At 37.3% G+C, this 20736-nt stretch overlaps 2 non-coding genes across 2 annotated transcripts; both read left to right on the forward strand.

The window, feature by feature from the left end:
- Positions 1-287: 287 nt before the first annotated feature.
- On the forward strand, positions 288-395 carry LOC148566756 (small nucleolar RNA R71). The gene has a single exon (XR_015881772.1). It is a non-coding gene; the product is annotated as a small nucleolar RNA R71 (small nucleolar RNA).
- Positions 396-14050: 13655 nt separating this feature from the next.
- On the forward strand, positions 14051-14158 carry LOC148566757 (small nucleolar RNA R71). The gene has a single exon (XR_015881773.1). It is a non-coding gene; the product is annotated as a small nucleolar RNA R71 (small nucleolar RNA).
- The last annotated feature ends 6578 nt before the right edge of the window (positions 14159-20736 follow it).

Genomic DNA, 20736 nt, shown 5'->3' on the forward strand with positions numbered 1-20736 from the left:
AGACTCTGAGAGATCATATTGACTTGCTGAGTCAATATTTTATTCTGAGCCAATATGGCATTCAGAGTATCAACTTCAAGAACTCCCTTCTTCATAGGTGTCCCATTATTCACAGGATTCCTTTCAAAAGTGTACATGAACTGGTTATTAGCAACCATGTCAATGAGTTCTTGAGCTTCTGCAGGCGTTTTCTTTAGGTGAATGGATCCACCTGCAGAAGTGTCCAGTGACATCTTTGATAGCTCAGATAAACCATCATAGAATATATCCAGGATGGTCCATTCTGAAAGCATGTCAGAAGGACACTTTTTGGTCAACTGTTTGTATCTTTCCCAAGCTTCATAGAGGGATTCACCTTCTTTCTGTCTGAAGGTTTGAACATCAGCTCTAAGCTTGCTCAGCTTTTGAGGAGGAAAGTACTTGGCTAAGAAAGCCGTGACTAGCTTATCCCAAGAGTTCAGGCTGTCTTTGGGTTGAGAATCCAACCATAATCTAGCTCTGTCTCTTACAGCAAAAGGGAAAAGCATGAGCCTGTAGACTTCAGGATCTACTCCATTAGTCTTAACAGTATCACATATCTGCAAGAATTTAGTTAAGAACTGAAAAGGATCTTCAGATGGAAGTCCATGAAACTTGCAGTTCTGCTGCATCAGAGAAACTAATTGAGGTTTCAGCTCAAAATTGTTTGCTCCAATGGCAGGAATGGAGATGCTTCTTCCATGTAAATTGGAATTAAGTGCAGTAAAGTCACCAAGCATCTTCCTTACATTATTATTATTTTCGGCTGCCATCTCCTTTTCCTGTTCGAAAATTTTTGAAAGGTTATCTCTGGATTGTTGTATTTTAGCTTCTCTTAATTTTCTCTTCAGAGTCCTTTCAGGTTCTGGATCTGCTTCCACAAGAATGTTCTTATCCTTGCTCCTGCTCATATGACGAAGAAGAAGGCACAGAATAATAATAATAATAATGGAGATCCTTTATACCACAGTATAGGGATTCCTGTGTGAGTGGAAGAAGAGGGGGAGACAAAGAATGTAATATAATGGAAGAAACACAACTGTGAGGATGGAAGAGAGGTGAGATGAGATGTTAGGATATGAATGAATAAATAGAATAAGATGGGGGAGGGATAATTTTCGAAAATTATTTTGAAAAAGAGTTAGTGATTTTCGAAAATGGTTTTTGAAAAATGTTAGTAATTTTCGAAAATTTTTGAAATCAAAAATAAAAAATAAAAATAATTAGTTAATTAAAAAGAAATTTTTGAAAAAGAGGGAAGATATTTTCGAAAATGAGAGAGAGAGAGTTAGTTAGGTGGTTTTGAAAAAGTTAAGAAACAAACAAAAAGTTAGTTAGTTAGTTGAAACAAATTTTGAAAAGATAAGAAGTTAGGAAGTTAGAAAAGATATTTGAAAATATATTTTTGAAAAAGATAAGATAAGAAGATATTTTTGAAAAGATATGATTGAAATTAGTTTTGAAAAAGATTTGATTTTTAAAATCTCAATTAATGGTTTGATTCATAAGAAATCACAAGATATGATTCTAGAACTTAAAGTTTGAATCTTTCTTAACAAGCAAGTAACAAACTTCAAATTTTTGAATCAACACATTAATTGATTATGTTATTTTTGAAAATTTGATACAAAAATAAGAAAAAGATTTTTGAAAAATATTTTTGGAATTTTCGAAAATAACTAAGAATTTTGAAAAAGATTTGATTTTTGAAAAAGATTTTGAAAAAGATAAGATTTTCAAATTGAAAATTTGATTTGACTCATGAGAAACAATTTGATTTTAAAAATTTTTGAAAAAGTCAATCCAAATTTTCGAATTTGATGAGAGAAAAAGGGAAAGATATTTTTTTGATTTTTGCATTTTTAATGAAGAGAGAGAAAAACAAGAAAAATGATGCAATGCATGAGAATTTTAGATCAAAACATGTGATGCATGCAAGAATGCTATGAATGTCAAGATGAACACCAAGAACACTTTGAATGTCAAGATGAACATCAGACACAATTTTGAAAAAAATTTTTATGCAAAGAAAACATGCAAGACACCAAACTTAGAATTCTTTAATGCTTACGCACTAAGAATTCAAGAATGCATATGAAAAACACCAAAAGACACAAAACAAAAAATCATCAAGATCAAACAAGAAGACTTACCAAGAACAAGTTGAAGATCATGAAGAACACGATGCATGATATTTTCGAAAAAATGTAAGATGCATATGCAATTGACACCAAACTTATAACATGACTCAAGACTCAAACAAGAAACACAAAATATTTTTTTGCTTTTTATGATTTTCTAATTTTTTTTTTTTTTTTTGCATTTTTTTCGAAAATTAATTGAAAAAGGAAAATAAGGATTCCAAAATTTTTAACATGAATTCCAGGAATCTTGCATTCTTAGTCTAAAGCTTCAGTCCAGGAATTAGACATGGCTCACTAGCCAACCAAGCTTTCAAAGAAAGCTCCAGTCCAAAACACTAGACATGGCCAATGGCCAGCCAAGCTTCAGCATTTAACACGAGAGTATATTGCTCTTGATAACAAATTGCAAGCCTCAGTGCAAATAAATTTAGACATGGCCTTACAGCCAGCCAGGCTTTACATGCTTCATGAAACACTAGAATTCATTCTTAAAAATTTTGAATAAAAAATTTTTATTTTGAAAGCATTTTTATTATTTTCGAAAACAGATGAGAAAATTTTAGAAATATTTTTGAAAATTTTTTGAAAAGAAAATAAAAAGAAAATTACCTAATCTGAGCAACAAGATGAACCGTCAGTTGTCCAAACTCAAACAATCCCCGGCAACGGCGCCAAAAACTTGGTGCACGAAATTGTGATGTCCAAGCTCGAATAATCCCTGGCAACGTGAGCAACTTGGTACGCGTAATCGTGATTACACATTCATAATTTGTCACAACTTCGATACAACTAACCAGCAAGTGCACTGGGTCGTCCAAGTAATACCTTACGTGAGTAAGGGTCGAATCCCACGGAGATTGTTGGTATGAAGCAAGCTATGGTCACCTTGCAAATCTCAGTCAGGCGGATATAAAGCGATAATGGTGTTTTCGAATATTATATAATAAAATAGGGATAGAGATACTTATGTAAATCATTGGTAGGAATTTCAGATAAGCGAATGGAGATGCTTTTCGTTCCTCTGAACCTCTGCTTTCCTGCTATCTTCATCCAATCAGTCTTACTCCTTTCCATGGCTGGCTTTATGTGATACATCACCACTGTCAATGGCTACTTTCGGTCATCTCTCGGGAAAATGATCCAATGCCCTGTCACGGCACGGCTAATCGTCTGGAGGCATCACCCTTGCCAATGGCTTCATCTTATCCTTTCAGTGAATAATATGCTCACGCACCCTGTCACGGCACGGCTATTCATCTGTCGGTTCTCGATCATGCTGGAATAGGATTTACTATCCTTTTGCGTCTGTCACTAACGCCCTGCAATCGCGAGTTAGGAGCTCGTCACAGTCATTCAATCATTGAATCCTACTCGGAATACCACAGACAAGGTTTAGACCTTCCGGATTCTCTTGAATGTCGCCATCATTCTAGCTTACGCCACGAAGATTCTGGTTGGGAGATCTAAGAGATATTCATTCTAGCTTATTTCATGTAGAACGGAAGTGTTTGTCAGGCACGCGTTCATAAGGGAGAAGGATGATGAGTGTCACACATAATCATCACCTTCATCACGTTCTTGGGTGCAAATGGATATCTTAGAAGCGAAATAAGAAGAATTGAATAGAAAACAGTAGTACTTTGCATTAATCTTTGAGGAACAGCAGAGCTCCACACCTTAATCTATGGAGTGTAGAAACTCTACCGTATGAAAATACATAAGTGAAGGTCCAGGCATGGCCGAGATGGCCAGCCCCCTATTGTGATCTAAGATAGCATACAACTGATCAAAGATACCTAATACAATAGTAAAAGGTCCTATTTATAATAAACTAGTCACTAGGGTTTACATGAGTAAGTAATTGATGCATAAATCCACTTCCGGGGCCCACTTGGTGTGTGGTTGGGCTGAGCTTAAGTGTTGCACGTGCAGAGGCCATTTGTGGAGTTGAACGCTAGTATTTGTGCCAGTTTGGGCGTTCAACTCTGGTTTTGGCTCCTTTTCTGGCGCTGGACGCCAGATTTGGGCAGAAAGCTGGCGTTGAACGCCAGTTTGCGTCATCTATTCTTGGCCAAAGTATGGACTATTATATATTGCTGGAAAGCCCTGGATGTCTACTTTCCAACGCGATTGGGAGCGCACCATTTCGAGTTCTGTAGCTCCAGAAAATCCACTTTGAGTGCAGGGAGGTCAGAATCCAACAGCATCAGCAGTCCTTCTTTAACCTCTGAATCTGATTTCTGCTCAAGTCCCTCAATTTCAGCCAGAAAATACCTGAAATCACAGAAAAACACACAAACTCATAGTAAAGTCCAGAAATGTGAATTTAACATAAAAACTAATGAAAACATCCCTAAAAGTGACTAGATCCTACTAAAAACATACTAAAAACAATGCCAAAAAGCGTATAAATTATCCGCTCATCATCTACCACTTAAAAAAAATAAAAAAAAAAGATTAATATCCATGACATTCAAGCATAATTTATCTTTTGTAAATAAGTGCCATGTATTTTAGTTTATATTTACTTTTTTTTTTTAAATCAAGATAATATTATAGCTATTAATTTTTTTTAATTATGGTCTTTTTCTAATAAGATAGATATATGTTTATTGTGTGCTTTTATAATTGAATATTTTAAAGATCTTTTTTGGTGATTTTATTGAAAAAACATATTGATATAAATAAAGTCACAACAATATTGAAATGATAAAAAAATGCTTAACTAACAAATTGGAAGGATGAATAATATATTAACAAAAGAAATAAAATTAATTTCATACAAAATAGAAAAGCGGATCAATAAGTATGATAAGTTTAACAATTTAGACCACCCGCTAGCACGATATTGTCCGCTTTGGCACACAAGGCCTCACGGTTTTGCCTTTGACGATAGGGATGATAGCCGAAGCCCTCCCCCACCCCCCCCCCCCAAAAACACACACTCACTTGTCAAAAGGCGTCATGCTAGGGAGAGGTATCCACACCCTTATAAGATATGCTTTGTTCCCTCCCCAACCGATGTGGGACCTTACAATCTACCCCATAAGGGATCCCAGTGCCCTCGCTGGCACATCGATCTGGGTTCCGACTCTGATAGCATCTGTAACAGCTCAGACCACCCGCTAGCACGATATTATCCGCTTTGGCACACAAGGCCTCACGGTTTTACCTTTGACAATAAGGATGATAGCAAAAACCCCCACACTCACTCGTCAAAACGCGTCATACTAGGAAGAGGTATCCACACCCTTATAAGGCATGCTTCGTTCCCCTCCCTCATCGATGTAGGACCTTACAATCCACCCCCCTAAGGGAGCCCAGCGCCTTCACTGGCACATCGATCCGGGCTCCGGCTCTAATACCATCTGTAACAGTCAAGACCACCCGCTAGCACGATATTGTCCGCTTTGGCACACAAGGCCTCACGGTTTTGCCTTTGACGATAGGGATGATAGCCGAAGTCCCCCCACACTCACTCGTCAAAACGCGTCATGCTAGGGAGAGGTATCCACACCCTTATAAGGCATGTTTCGTTCCCCTCCCCAACCGATGTGGGACCTTACAATGTGTCTGTAACAGCCTAAACCACCCGCTAGCACGATATTGTCCGCTTTGGCACACAAGGCATCACGGTTTTGGCTTTGACAATAGGGATGATAGCCGAAGCCCCCCACACTCACTCGTCAAAACGCGTCATGCTAAGGAGAGGTATCCACACACTTATAAGGCATGCCTCGTTCCCCTCTCCAACCGATGTGGGACCTTACAATCCACCCCCTTAAGGGAGCCTAGCGCCCTCGCTTGCACATCGATCCGGACTCCAGCTCTGATACTATCTGTAACATCCCAGACCACTCGCTATCACGATATTGTCCGCTTTGACACACAAGGCCTCACGGTTTTGCCTTTGATGATAGGGATGATAGTCGAAGCCTCCCACACTCACTCGTCAAAACGCGTCATTAATATATACCTTTACATACTCAGCCATAATTCAATTCTTATCACAGCCATCCGGCTCATACTGTGCACGATACTTTCACCTTCATCCTTAGCAACTCATACAATTATCATTACTCATCATTCATTATTGGTTCTCACTTTACTTCATCTACAAGTTACCATATGTCCTAGCTTCTTTTCATTACTAGGCATACTATAAAAAATTTAGGGGTTAAAGGATGAAAGTGGAGGCCTATGAGTATGAAATTCGGCTTTAGAAACTCAAAAATCAACTTTTGCTAAAAACAGGGTCACGCGTGCACGTCGCCCACGCGCACGCATGGATGGGAGAAAAGCCAAGTGACGCATGCGCATCAGCCTCGCGTACGCATGGGTGCGTTTTGTGCCCCAAGCACAAAACCAGCACAACTCCGGCACAACTCTCAGGAATTTTGGCAGGGCAACTGATTTAGCTCATCGACGCGTACGCGTCGGTCAGGCGCACGCGTGGATAGCGAATATTTGAAAACGATGCGTGCGCGTCGGCCACGCATACACGTGGGTGAGTGTTCTGCCAAAAATTTTACTAAGTTAAAAAGCTGCAAATTCACAGTTTCAAACCCCAAACTTCCAACACACATAACTTCTTCTACAAAAATCCTTTTTCAACCATTTTGAGCCGTTGGAAAGATCTTTAAATAAACTTTCATAAAAATCCATTTTTAAAGAATTCGGAACTCTGTAGACCGAGTTACGGACCGCCAAAGTTGGTGAAAAATCAGTTTTTACCCAAAACTAAAAATCACAATTTTTTCCAATGTTCACGGGCCAAATTCATTTCCACTCATCCAAATGACCACAACCTAACCACATTCACATAATTACACTCAACCAAACCAAACCTACCTCCTCTACGTAATTTCATTCAAAACTATCAAATTCTACACCTCAATTTCTCAAACCTTATTATTCAATAACCAAACCAAGTATTCACACATTCAATAACTAAAATCCATCCAATCTCTTATATTATCACACAACACACATATCAACTTACCTTCCTTACCTCTTTCCAGCCTCCGACCCAAAATTCACGGCCTCCGGCCCAAATTCACAATTTAAATGCATATTCCACAAACAAATATTCATTATTCCATTCATCAAATCCTCAACACACCAAACATACAAATTCACACAATTCTCAACTCAATCCAAACTTAATCCTAGGGGGATCTAGCCTAGGAATTCTCATCACATCACACGGTACTTAAATGAAACTTAAATCGTACCTCTTGTAGCCAATTAGTTGAGCTTCTTCTTGGAAGTTTCCACCAACCCTTAGCTCCAAGCCTCACCAAACCTCCTCAAGCAACACCAATCTTCCAATTGTGCACCAAAATCATCCAATACACTAACGTAACCAATTTCACATATATACGTTAACCTAGGGTTCATGAAAATGCTAAATTCTGTAACAGACCAGACCACCCGCTAGCACGATATTGTCCGCTTTGGCACACAAGACCTCACGGTTTTGGCTTTGACGATAGGGATGATAGCCGAAACCCCCACCACTCACTCGTCAAAGCAAAAACTATGAGGTATTGTGTGCCAAAGCGGACAATATCGTGCTAGCGGGTGGTCTGGGCTGTTACAGACTAGTCAAAATGTTTCATGCTAGGGAGAGGTATCCACACCCTTATAAGGCATGCTTTGTTCCCCCTCTCCAATCGATGTGGGACCTTACAATCCACCCCTAAGGGAGCCCAGCACACTTGCTGGCACATCAATCTGGACTCCGGTTCTGATACCATCTGTAACAGCCCAGACCACCCGCTAGCACGATATTGTCCACTTTAGCACACAAGGCCTCACGGTTTTTGCCTTTGACGATAGGAATGATAGTCGAAGTCCCCCACACTCACTCATCAAAACGCGTCCATATCGGTTGGGAAGGAGAACAAAGCATGCCTTATAAGGGTGTGGATACCTCTCCCTAGCATGACGTGCTTTGACGAGTGAGTGTGGAGGGCTTCGGCTATCATCCCTATCATCAAAGGCAAAACCGTGAGGCCTTGTGTGCCAAAACGGACAATATCATGCTAGCGGGTGGTTTGGGCTATTACAGATGGTATCAGAGCCGGAGCCTGGATCAATGTGCCAGCGAAGGCGCTGGACTCACTTAGGGGGGTGGATTGTAAGGTCCCACATCGGTTGGGGAGGGGAACGAAGCATGCCTTATAAAGGTGTGGATACCTCTCCCTAGTATGACGCATTTTGACGAGTGAGTGTGGGGGACTTCGGCTATCATCCCTATCGTCAAAGGTAAAATCGTGAGGCCTTGTGTGCCAAAGCGGACAATATCGTGCTAGCGGGTGGTCTGGGCTGTTTGGTGGACAAAATTGTGAACCATTCTCTTTGTATTTGTGTGAAATTTAATAATTGGCTCTATTTGAATTCACAACTCCGTTCAACTAACCAGCAAGTGTACTGGGTCGTCCAAGTAATAAACCTTACGTGAGTAAGGGTCGAATCCACAGAGATTGTTGGTATGAAGCAAGCTATGGTCACCTTGTAAATCTCAGTCAGGCGGATTTAAACATGTTACTTGATTAGATTAAAATAAACAATAAAAGGGATAGAGATACTTATGTAGATTCATTGATAGGAATTTCAGATAAGCGAATGGAGATGCTTTCGTTCCTCTGAACCTCTGCTTTCCTGCTATCTTCATCCAGTCAGTCTTACTCCTTTCCATGGCTGGCTTTATGTGATACATCACCACTGTCAATGGCTACTTTCGGTCATCTCTCGGGAAAATGATCCAATGCCCTGTCACGGCACGGCTAATCGTCTGGAGGCATCACCCTTGTCAATGGCTTCATCTTATCCTCTCAGTGAATAATATGCTCACGCACCCTGTCACGGCACGGCTATTCATCTGTCGGTTCTCGATCATGCTGGAATAGGATTTACTATCCTTTTGCGTCTGTCACTAACGCCCTGCAATCGCGAGTTAGGAGCTCGTCACAGTCATTCAATCATTGAATCCTACTCGGAATACCACAGACAAGGTTTAGACCTTCCGGATTCTCTTGAATGCCGCCATCATTCTAGCTTACGCCACGAAGAGTCTGGTTAGGAGATCTAAGAGATACTCATTCTAGCTTATTTCATATAGAACAGAAGTGTTTGTCAGGCACGCGTTCATAAGGGAGAAGGATGATGAGCGTCACACATAATCATCACCTTCATCACGTTCTTGGGTGCGAATGGATATCTTAGAAGCGAAATAAGAAGAATTGAATAGAAAATAGTAGTACTTTGCATTAATCTTTGAGGAACAGCAGAGCTCCACACCTTAATCTATGGAGTGTAGAAACTCTACCGTATGAAAATACATAAGTGAAGGTCCAGGCATGGCCGTGTGGCCAGCCCCTAAATGAGATCACAGGATCAAAATACAATCCAGGATGCCTAATACAATAGTAAGAGGTCCTATTTATAATAAACTAGTCACTAGGGTTTACATGAGTAAGTAATTGATGCATAAATCCACTTCCGGGGCCCACTTGGTGTGTGTTTGGGCTGAGCTTAAGTGTAGCACGTGCAGAGGCCATTTGTGGAGTTGAACGCCAGTTTCTGTGCCAGTTTGGGCGTTCAACTCTGGTTTTGGATCCAAATCTGGAGCTGGACGCCAGATTTGGGCAGAAGGCTGGCGTTGAACGCCAGTTTACGTCATCAATTCTTGGCCAAAGTATGGACTATTATATATTGCTGGAAAGCCCTGGATGTCTACTTTCCAACGCAATTAGAAGCGCGCCATTTCGAGTTCTGTAGCTCCATAAAATCTACTTTGAGTGCAGGGAGGTCAGAATCCAACAGCATCAGCAGTCCTTTTTCAACCTCTGAATCTGATTTCAGCTCAAGTCCCTCAATTTCAGCCAGAAAATACCTGAAATCACAGAAAAACACACAAACTCATAGTAAAGTCCAGAAATGTGAATTTAACATAAAAACTTATGAAAAACATCCCTAAAAGTAACTAGATCCTACTAAAAACATACTAAAAATAATGCCAAAAAGCGTATAAATTGTCCGCTCATCACAACACCAAACTTAAATTGTTGCTTGTCCCCAAGCAACTGAAAATCAAAATAGGATAAAAAGAATAGAATATACTATAAATTCCAAACTATCAATGAAACAGAGCTTCAATCATATAAGCGGGACTTATAGCTTTTTGCCTCTTGAATAGTTTTGGCATCTCACTTTATCGATTGAGGTTCAGAATGATTGGCATCTATAAGAACTCAGAGTTCAGATAGCGTTATTGATTCTCCTAGTTCAGTATGATGATTCTTGAACACAGCTATTTTATGAGTCTTGGCCGTGGCCCTAAGCACTTTGTTTTCCAGTATTACCACCGGATACATAAATGCCACAGACACATAATTGGGTGAACCCTTTCAGATTGTGACTCAGCTTTGCTAAAGTCCCCAATTAGAGGTGTCCAGGGTTCTTAAGCACACTCTTTTTTTTTTTTTTTTTTGCTTTGGATCTTGACTTTAACCGCTCAGTCTCAAGTTTTCACTTGACACCTATACGCCACAAGCACATGGTTAGGGACAGCTTGGTTTAGCCGCTTAGACCAGGATTTTATTCCTTTAGGCCCTCCTATCCACTGATGCTCAAAGCCTTGGGATCCTTTTTATTTGCCCTTGCCTTTTGGTTTTAAGGGTTATTGGCTTTTTGCTCTTGCCTCTTGGTTTTAAGAGCTTTTGGCTTTTTCTACTTGCTTTTTCTTTCTATTTTTTTTTTTTTTTTGCAAGCTTTGCTCTTTGCTGCTTTTTCTTGCTTCAAGAATCATTTTTATGATTTTTCAGATTATCAAATAACATGTCTCCTAGTCATCATTCTTTCAAGAGCCAACATATTTAACATTCTTAAACAACAACTTCAAAAGACATATGCACTGTTCAAGCATACATTCAGAAAACAAGAAGCATTGTCACCACATCAATATAATTAAACTAAGTTCAAGGATAACTTCAAAACTCATGTACTTCTTGTTCTTTTGATTTAAAACAAATATTTTTTTTTTAAGAGAGGTGATGGATTCATAGGACATTTATAACTTTAAGACATAGTTACTACTACTAATGATCATGTAATGAAGACACAAACATAGATAAGCACATAACATAGAAAATGAAAAATAGAGAAAGTAAGAACAAGGAATGATTCCACCTTAGTGATGTCCTTGAGCTCTTCTATGTCTCTTCCTTGTCTTTGCTGCTCCTCCTTCATTGCTTTTAGATCTTCTCTGATTTCATGAAGGATGATGGAGTGCTCTTGATATTCCACCCTTAGTTGCTTCCAATAATTGTGTGGAAGAAAATGTATCCCCTGAGGTATCTCAGGGATCTCTTGATTTGCAGTCAAATGTTCTACCACTGAGCTATAGACCCTTGATGGAAGCTTTTGGCTTCCCTTTCCTCTTTCTAGAGGCTTCTCTGGCCTTAGGTGCCATCAATGGTTATGGAAAAAAACAAAAAAGCTATGCTTTTTACCACACCAAACTTAGAATGTTGCTCGCCCTCGAGCAAAAGAAGAAAGAATAGAAGAATAAGAAGAAGATATGGAGGAGATGGAGGGAGATGTGTATTCGGCCATATGGGTGGGATTGGGTGGGAAAGAGATGTTGAATTTTGAAGGAAAGTGGGTGTTTGGATGTGAGTGGTAAAGAGTTAATAGGGAAGAGTGTTTATTGGGAATAGAGGATGATTGAGAAGAGAGAAGAGAGTGAGTGGAGGTAGGTGGGGATCCTGTGAGGTCCACAGATCTTGAGGTGTCAAGGCATTTACATCCCTGCACCAATTTAGGCATGCAAAATGCCCTTGCACACAACTCTGGGCGTTCAGCGCCAGGTTGGTGCCCATTTTGGGCGTTCAACGCCCATTTGCTGCCATTTCTGGCGTTGAACGCCAGAACCATGCTTGTTCTGGGCGTTCAGCGCCAGAACGATGCTCTGTTCTGGCGTTTGAACGCCAGACAGATGCTCCTCCAGGGTGTGATTTTTCTTCTGCTGTTTTTGATTCCGTTTTTGAATTTTTTGTTTATTTTGTGACTCCACATGATCATGAACCTAAGAAAACATGAAAAACAATAAAAATAAGAATTAGATAAACATTGGGTTGCCTCCCAACAAGCGCTTCTTTAATGTCAATAGCTTGACAGTGGGCTCTCATGGAGCCTCACAGATGTGCAGAGCTTTGTTGAGACTCTCCAACACCAAACTTAGAGTTTGGATATGGGAGTTCAACACCAAACTTAGAGTTTGGTTGTGGCCTCCCAACACCAAACTTAGAGTTTGACTGTGGGGGCTCTGGTTGACTCTGCTTGGAGAGAAGCTTTTTCTGCTTCCTCCCCATGGTTGCAGAGGGAGATCCTTGAGTTTTAAACACAAGGGAGTTCTCATTCCATTGAAGGAATATTTCACCTCTGTCAACATCAATCACAGCTCTTGCTGTGGCCAGGAAAGGTCTTCCTAGGATGATGGATTCATCCTCTTCCTTTCCAGTATCCAGGACTATGAAATCAGTAGGGATGTAAAGACCTTCAACCTTTACTAATACGTCCTCTACTTGTCCATAAGCCTGTTTTCTTGAACTGTCAGCCATCTCTAATGAGATTTTAGCAGCTTGCACCCCATAGATTCCCAGTTTCTCTATTACAGAGAGGGGCATGAGGTTTATTCCTGAACCGAGGTCACATAGAGCCTTAAAGATCATGGTGCCTATGGTACAGGGTATTATGAACTTTCCAGGATCCTGTTTCTTCTGAGGCAATGTCAGTTGATCCAGATCACTTAGTTCATTGATGAACAAGGGAGGTTCAACTTCCCAAGCATCAATGCCAAATAATTTGGCATTCAGCTTCATGATTGCACCAAGAAACTTGGCAGTTTGCTCTTCAGTAGCATCCTCATTCTCTTCAGAAGAGGAATACTCATAAGAGCTCATGAAGGGCATAAGGAGGTTCAATGGAATCTCTATGGTCTCTAGATGGGCCTCAGAGTCCTTTGGTTCCTCAGAGGGAAGCTCCTTATTGATCACTGGACGTCCCAGGAGGTCTTCCTCCTTGGGATTCACGTCCTCTCCTCTCCTCACAGGTTCGGCCATGGCGCTTATGTCAATGGCCTTGCACTCTCCTTTTGGATTCTCTTCTGTATTGCTTGGGAGAGTACTAGGAGGGATTTCAGTGATCCTTTTACTCAGCTGGCCCACTTGTGCTTCCAGATTTCTAATGGAAGACCTTGTTTCATTCATGAAACTTACAGTGGCCTTAGATAGATCAGAGACTAGATTTGCTAAATTAGAAGCATTTTGTTCAGAGTTCTCTGTCTGTTGCTGAGTTGATGATGGAAAAGGCTTGCTATTGCTAAACCTGTTTCTTCCACCATTATTAAAGCCTTGTTGGGGCTTTTGGTCCTTCCATGAGAAATTTGGATGATTTCTCCATGTTAAGTTATAGGTGTTTCCATAAGGTTCACCTAAGTAATTTACCTCTGCTATTGCAGGGTTCTCAGGATCATAAGCTTCTTCTTCAGAATATGCCTCTTGAGTACTGTTGGATGCAGCTTGCATTTCATGCAGACTCTGAAAGATCATATTGACTTGCTGAGTCAATATTTTATTCTGAGCCAATATGGCATTCAGAGTATCAACCTCAAGAACTCCCTTCTTCATAGGCGTCCCATTATTCACAGGATTCCTTTCAGAAGTGTACATGAACTGGTTATTAGCAACCATGTCAATGAGTTCTTGAGCTTCTGCAGGCGTTTTCTTCAGGTGAATGGATCCACCTGCAGAAGTGTCCAGTGACATCTTTGATAGCTCAGATAAACCATCATAGAATATATCCAGGATGGTCCATTCTGAAAGCATGTCAGAAGGACACTTTTTGGTCAACTGTTTGTATCTTTCCCAAGCTTCATAGAGGGATTCACCTTCTTTCTGTCTGAAGGTTTGAACATCAGCTCTAAGCTTGCTCAGCTTTTGAGGAGGAAAGTACTTGGCTAAGAAAGCCGTGACCAGCTTATCCCAAGAGTTCAGGCTGTCTTTGGGTTGAGAATCCAACCATAATCTAGCTCTGTCTCTTACAGCAAAAGGGAAAAGCATGAGCCTGTAGACTTCAGGATCTACTCCATTAGTCTTAACAGTATCACATATCTGCAAGAATTCAGTTAAGAACTGAAAAGGATCTTCAGATGGAAGTCCATGAAACTTGCAGTTCTGCTGCATCAGAGAAACTAATTGAGGTTTCAGCTCAAATTTGTTTGCTCCAATGGCAGGAATGGAGATGCTTCTTCCATGTAAATTGGAATTAGGTGCAGTAAAGTCACCAAGCATCCTCCTTGCATTATTATTATTTTCGGCTGCCATCTCCTCTTCTTGTTTGAAAATTCCTAACAGGTGCTTACTGGTTAGTTGTAATTCAGAGTCCTTTCAGATTCTGGATCTGCTTCAACAAGAATATTCTTGTCCTTGCTCCTGCTCATATGACAAAGAAGAAGGCACAGAAAAATAATAATAATAGAGATCCTTTTTTCTTCTTTTTTTTTTCTTCTTTTTTTTTTGAATGAGGGAGAGATGTTAGTAGATGAATAAAAAAAAATAGAAGGAGATAAGAGAGAAGGAGGGAATTTTCAAAAATTATTTTTGAAAAGGAGTTAGTGATAAATGATTTTTGAAAAATTGTTAGTAATTTTCGAAAATTAAGTTTTAAAAATTAAAATAATTAATAAATTAAAAAGAAATTTTGAAAAAGGGGAGAGATATTTTCGAAAATGAGAAAGAGAGAGTTAGTTAGGTAGTTTTGAAAAAGTTAAGAAACAAACAAAAAGTTAGTTAGTTAGTTGAAACAAATTTTGAAAAGATAAGAAGATAGGAAGTTAGAGAAGATATTTTGAAACCAACTTTTTGAAAAAGATAAGATAAGAAGATATTTTTGAAAAGATACGATAGAAATTAGTTTTGAAAAAGATTTGATTTTTAAAATCACAATTAATGACTTGATTCACAAGAAATCATAAGATATGATTCTAGAACTTAAAGTTTGAATCTTTCTTAACAAGCAAGTAACAAACTTGAAATTTTTGAATCAAAACATTAATTGTTATTGTTATTTTCGAAAATTATGATATAAAATAAGAAAAAGGTTTTTGAAAATTATTTTTTTGGAATTTTCGAAAATAATCATGAATTTTGAAAAAGATTTTGAAAAAGATAAGATTTTCAAATTGAAAATTTGATTTGACTCATAAGAAACAACTTGATTTTAAAAATTTTTTAAAAAGTCAACTCAAATTTTCGAATTTGATGAGAGAAAAAGGGGAAGATATTTTTTTGATTTTTTTTTTTGAATTTTTATGAAAACGTGAAAATTATGCAATGCATGAAATTTTTAGATCAAAACATGTGATGCATGCAAGAATGCTATGAATGTCAAGATGAACACCAAGAACACTTTGAATGTCAAGATGAACATCATAGACACAATTTTGAAAAGTTTTTAATGCAAAGAAAACATCCAAGACACCAAACTTAGAATTCTTTAATGCTTACGCAATAAGAATTCAAGAATGCATATGATAAACATGAAAAGACACAAAACAAAAAATCATCAAGATCAAACAAGAAGACTTACCAAGAACAACTTGAAGATCATGAAGAACACTATGAATGCATGATTTTCGAAAAAATGCAAGATGCATATGCAATTGACACCAAACTTATAACATGACTCAAGACTCAAACAAGAAACACAAAAATATTTTTGATTTTTATGATTTTCTAATTTTTTTGGATTTTTAACTTATATTTTTCGAAAATTATTTAGAAAAAAGAAAAATAAGGATTCAAAAATTTTTAATATGAATTCCAGGAATCTTATGCTCTAAAGCTCCAATCAAAGGGTCAGGCATGGCTTAATAGCCAGCCAAGCTTTAGTATGTAACTCAGACATGACACGCCTGACATTCCTTACATTCAACAGCCAATTGGCTAAGAAAGATAAAGAAGCTCTTCTCTTGGGTATAAGGATTGAGACATGGCTTTACAGCCAGCCAGGCTTCAATCATGCTTCATGAAACACTAGAATTCAATCTTAAAAATTCTGAAGCCATAGAATAATTTATTTTTGAAAACAAAATTTTTTTTTTTTTTCGAAAACAAGTGAGAAAATTTTGAAATATTTTTGAAAAATTTTTGAAAAGAAAACAAAAAGAAAATTACCTAATCTGAGCAACAAGATGAACCGTCAGTTGTCCAAACTCAAACAATCCCCGGCAACGGCGCCAAAAACTTGGTGGACGAAATTGTGAACCATTCTCTTTGTATTTGTGTGAAATTTAATAATTGGCTCTATTTGAATTCACAACTCCGTTCAACTAACCAGCAAGTGTACTGGGTCGTCCAAGTAATAAACCTTACGTGAGTAAGGGTCGAATCCACAGAGATTGTTGGTATGAAGCAAGCTATGGTCACCTTGTAAATCTCAGTCAGGCGGATTTAAACATGATACTTGATTAGATTAAAATAAACAATAAAAGGGATAGAGATACTTATGTAGATTCATTGATAGGAATTTCAGATAAGCGAATGGAGATGCTTTCGTTCCTCTGAACCTCTGCTTTCCTGCTATCTTCATCCAGTCAGTCTTACTCCTTTCCATGGCTGGCTTTATGTGATACATCACCACTGTCAATGGCTACTTTCGGTCATCTCTCGGGAAAATGATCCAATGCCCTGTCACGGCACGGCTAATCGTCTGGAGGCATCACCCTTGTCAATGGCTTCATCTTATCCTCTCAGTGAATAATATGCTCACGCACCCTGTCACGGCACGGCTATTCATCTGTCGGTTCTCGATCATGCTGGAATAGGATTTACTATCCTTTTGCGTCTGTCACTAACGCCCTGCAATCGCGAGTTAGGAGCTCGTCACAGTCATTCAATCATTGAATCCTACTCGGAATACCACAGACAAGGTTTAGACCTTCCGGATTCTCTTGAATGCCGCCATCATTCTAGCTTACGCCACGAAGAGTCTGGTTAGGAGATCTAAGAGATACTCATTCTAGCATATTTCATATAGAACAGAAGTGTTTGTCAGGCACGCGTTCATAAGGGGGAAGGATGATGAGCGTCACACATAATCATCACCTTCATCACGTTCTTGGGTGCGAATGGATATCTTAGAAGCGAAATAAGAAGAATTGAATAGAAAATAGTAGTACTTTGCATTAATCTTTGAGGAACAGCAGAGCTCCACACCTTAATCTATGGAGTGTAGAAACTCTACCGTATGAAAATACATAAGTGAAGGTCTAGGCATGGCCGTGTGGCCAGCCCCCTAAACGAGATCACAGGATCAAAATACAATCCAGGATGCCTAATACAATAGTAAGAGGTCCTATTTATAATAAACTAGTCACTAGGGTTTACATGAGTAAGTAATTGATGCATAAATCCACTTCCGGGGCCCACTTGATGTGTGTTTGGGCTGAGCTTAAGTGTAGCACGTGCAGAGGCCATTTGTGGAGTTGAACGCCAGTTTCTGTGCCAGTTTGGGTGTTCAACTCTGGTTTTGGATCCAAATCTGGCGCTGGACGCCAGATTTGGGCAGAAGGCTGGCGTTGAACGCCAGTTTACGTCATCAATTCTTGGCCAAAGTATAAACTATTATATATTGCTGGAAAGCCCTGGATGTCTACTTTCCAACGCAATTGGAAGCGCGCCATTTCGAGTTCTGTAGCTCCATAAAATCTACTTTGAGTGCAGGGAGGTCAGAATCCAACAGCATCAGCAGTCCTTTTTCAACCTCCGAATCTGATTTCAGCTCAAGTCCCTCAATTTCAGCCAGAAAATACCTGAAATCACAGAAAAACACACAAACTCATAGTAAAGTCCAGAAATGTGAATTTAACATAAAAACTTATGAAAAACATCCCTAAAAGTAACTAGATCCTACTAAAAACAATGCCAAAAAGCGTATAAATTATCCGCTCATCACTGTTATAGCAGATGTCATCAAGTTCTATACAATCAACATTTCTAATTCCTTTCATTCCGCTCTTTTTTTGGCCAAGTCTTTACATTCCTAGTTCATGCATTTTTGGCTCCTGCTTCTTCTACATACTCAGGTTCATTTATAAGATGATCAAAATAAATGTAGAATTCATATTTTTCTTCATTTTTCATCAAATTGTCACACAATTTACTAATCTCATTATCCCCTATTATGAAGCTCAGATTTAATATCACTCGCTGTAACATCAAACTAATATATTGTCTTGTAGCTAGGATATCCTAAACTCTCAAACAATTTTACCAAATCACCAAAGTTGATAAAATCTATGTCTATTTCTAGAAATTTTTCTACTTTTTTGTTCACATAAACAAGACTCCTATCACCATTCCTTACAAAATTTTTCCATAGTGAAAAATAGGAATCACAAATCTTTCAGCCATCTAAAATTTTTTAACAAAAATGAAATCAAACCACAAACTTCAAAATTCCAAAAACCTTTAATATAAGGAGACAATAACTATTCTCAACAAAATTCAAACATAAAGCAAAGTAGAGAACTTAATAGGCATTTGTATTCATCGCACCTTACACTATATGAAACCCTAACGCGAAAAAATAAAAAAGTTAGGGATTTGCTTACCTTGCTTGATGACTGAATTACTACAACAACCAGCTTCATTTCTCCTACTTCACCTTCTTCGATGGCACTTCAGTTTCATTTTAGAAGGAAAGAAACTCTAATTTTTGTGAAAGGTTTAGGGTAATGTATGGTAATTTATATTTTTCGAAAGAGTTTTTAATAAAAATTTAAAATTTACAAAACAACATCGTTTGTTGTTATTAGGAATCTTTTTTGTCCTGCAAATTTTAGCCTCCTTTCAATGTGGCACCATAACAAACACTTGGATGCTGTTATAATTACGTCAATTAATTTTGTTTAATTTGTGAGAGGCAAATGGACAAAAGGATGAAATTGTCCTCCGTTTATGAAAATAAGGGATTTTATTTAAATTTCATCAGAAATATCTATTCTATTATATAAAAATCGGATTTCTACATTTAATGATGGAGCAGATGTGGCATACTTCTGAGAGTATTTCCCAATTTATTTCTTTTAACTCATTAAATACAAATTATTACGATAAACTACCTATATTAATTAATTGATTTAATTAGATATTTAAATATCATATAATTGATTATAATTTATATCAATTTAATTCGGTAATATTTTTTAATTTATTAAACCAAATTTATTGTGTGTACTAATTAATTAATTTGATTAATTTATTAGTCATTAAAATAATAAATCTATAAATAAAATAAGCAATTGAGATATTTTCAACTAATAATTAAATCAAATTAAATAAAATCATATATATTGAACTAAATTCAAATCATATGAATTAAAGACTAAATTAAAATAAGATAATTTCTTACTTATTCAGGTTGAGTATAATAAATACAAATTAATTTTGTTAGATAATCATAATTGTCTGGTCTACTATATATAGATGGCCACACAAAATTATAAGAATCGTGATTTTTACCGCTCTTGCTATTTCAACTCTTCTTTTCTTCTTCTTTTTTTTTTCTTTATGTATAATTTTTTTATGTATAAATGTACCCAAAATGAGAAAGTACGGATGAGTGTTTTATTGATTGTTTGTTTGGCGAATATATCTCAATTTTTCAAAGTGGCCTGTGTATTTTTTTATAGTATTAGATAGAAGAATATTTGTTAAAATGAATATACCCATTGTAATGAATTTTTTTCAATTGTTATATTTTTATGTCAGTCATGTAAATTCTTTGAAGGCACAAGATAATAAAATAGGTTGACTTTAATATCATTAGAAGCTAAATTTAATGGTTCAAATAAGCACTACTAATTATGTTAAAAAAGTAATTTTGTAATAATTGTGATTTACATATTAATTATTTCGAGTAAATTTATTTCAAAATGTAAAAATTAGACTCAATTACGCTAAAATTTTAAAGGTAATATAGAATTTGGCAACAAAATTAACATTCATTAAGGAAATAAATTTATTTATGGCTATTTTCTAATTATAAATAATAACAAGACTTACGAAAAAATTTTAATGTCATCATTCTTATTAATTAAATCATAATATTAGGTAGTTGATAGTTTTATAGGCGGAAATTATTAAGTAATTACATAAAAATTAGCAACGAACAAGCAATAAGGATTCAGAAAAAATCTATTATATAATACCAATTTCATAATTAAAATATGTTACATATCATATTCTCATATATTCTATTTATTATCTATTCTATTATATAAAAATCAGGTTTCTACACTTAATGATGGAGTTGACGTGACATGCTTATGAGAGTGTTTAGCAATTTATTTCTTTTAACTCATTAAATACAATTTATTATGATAAATTAACTATATCAACTAATTGATTTGATTGGATATTTAAATATCACATAATTTATTATAATTTATATTAATGTGATTTGGTAGTATTTTTTAATTTATTTCTTTTAATGTTCTATTAGT

Source organism: Arachis ipaensis, chromosome B4 (genome assembly GCF_059453495.1).
Source record: "Arachis ipaensis isolate K30076 ecotype BB chromosome B4, ASM5945349v1, whole genome shotgun sequence".
Lineage (NCBI taxonomy): Eukaryota > Viridiplantae > Streptophyta > Magnoliopsida > Fabales > Fabaceae > Arachis > Arachis ipaensis.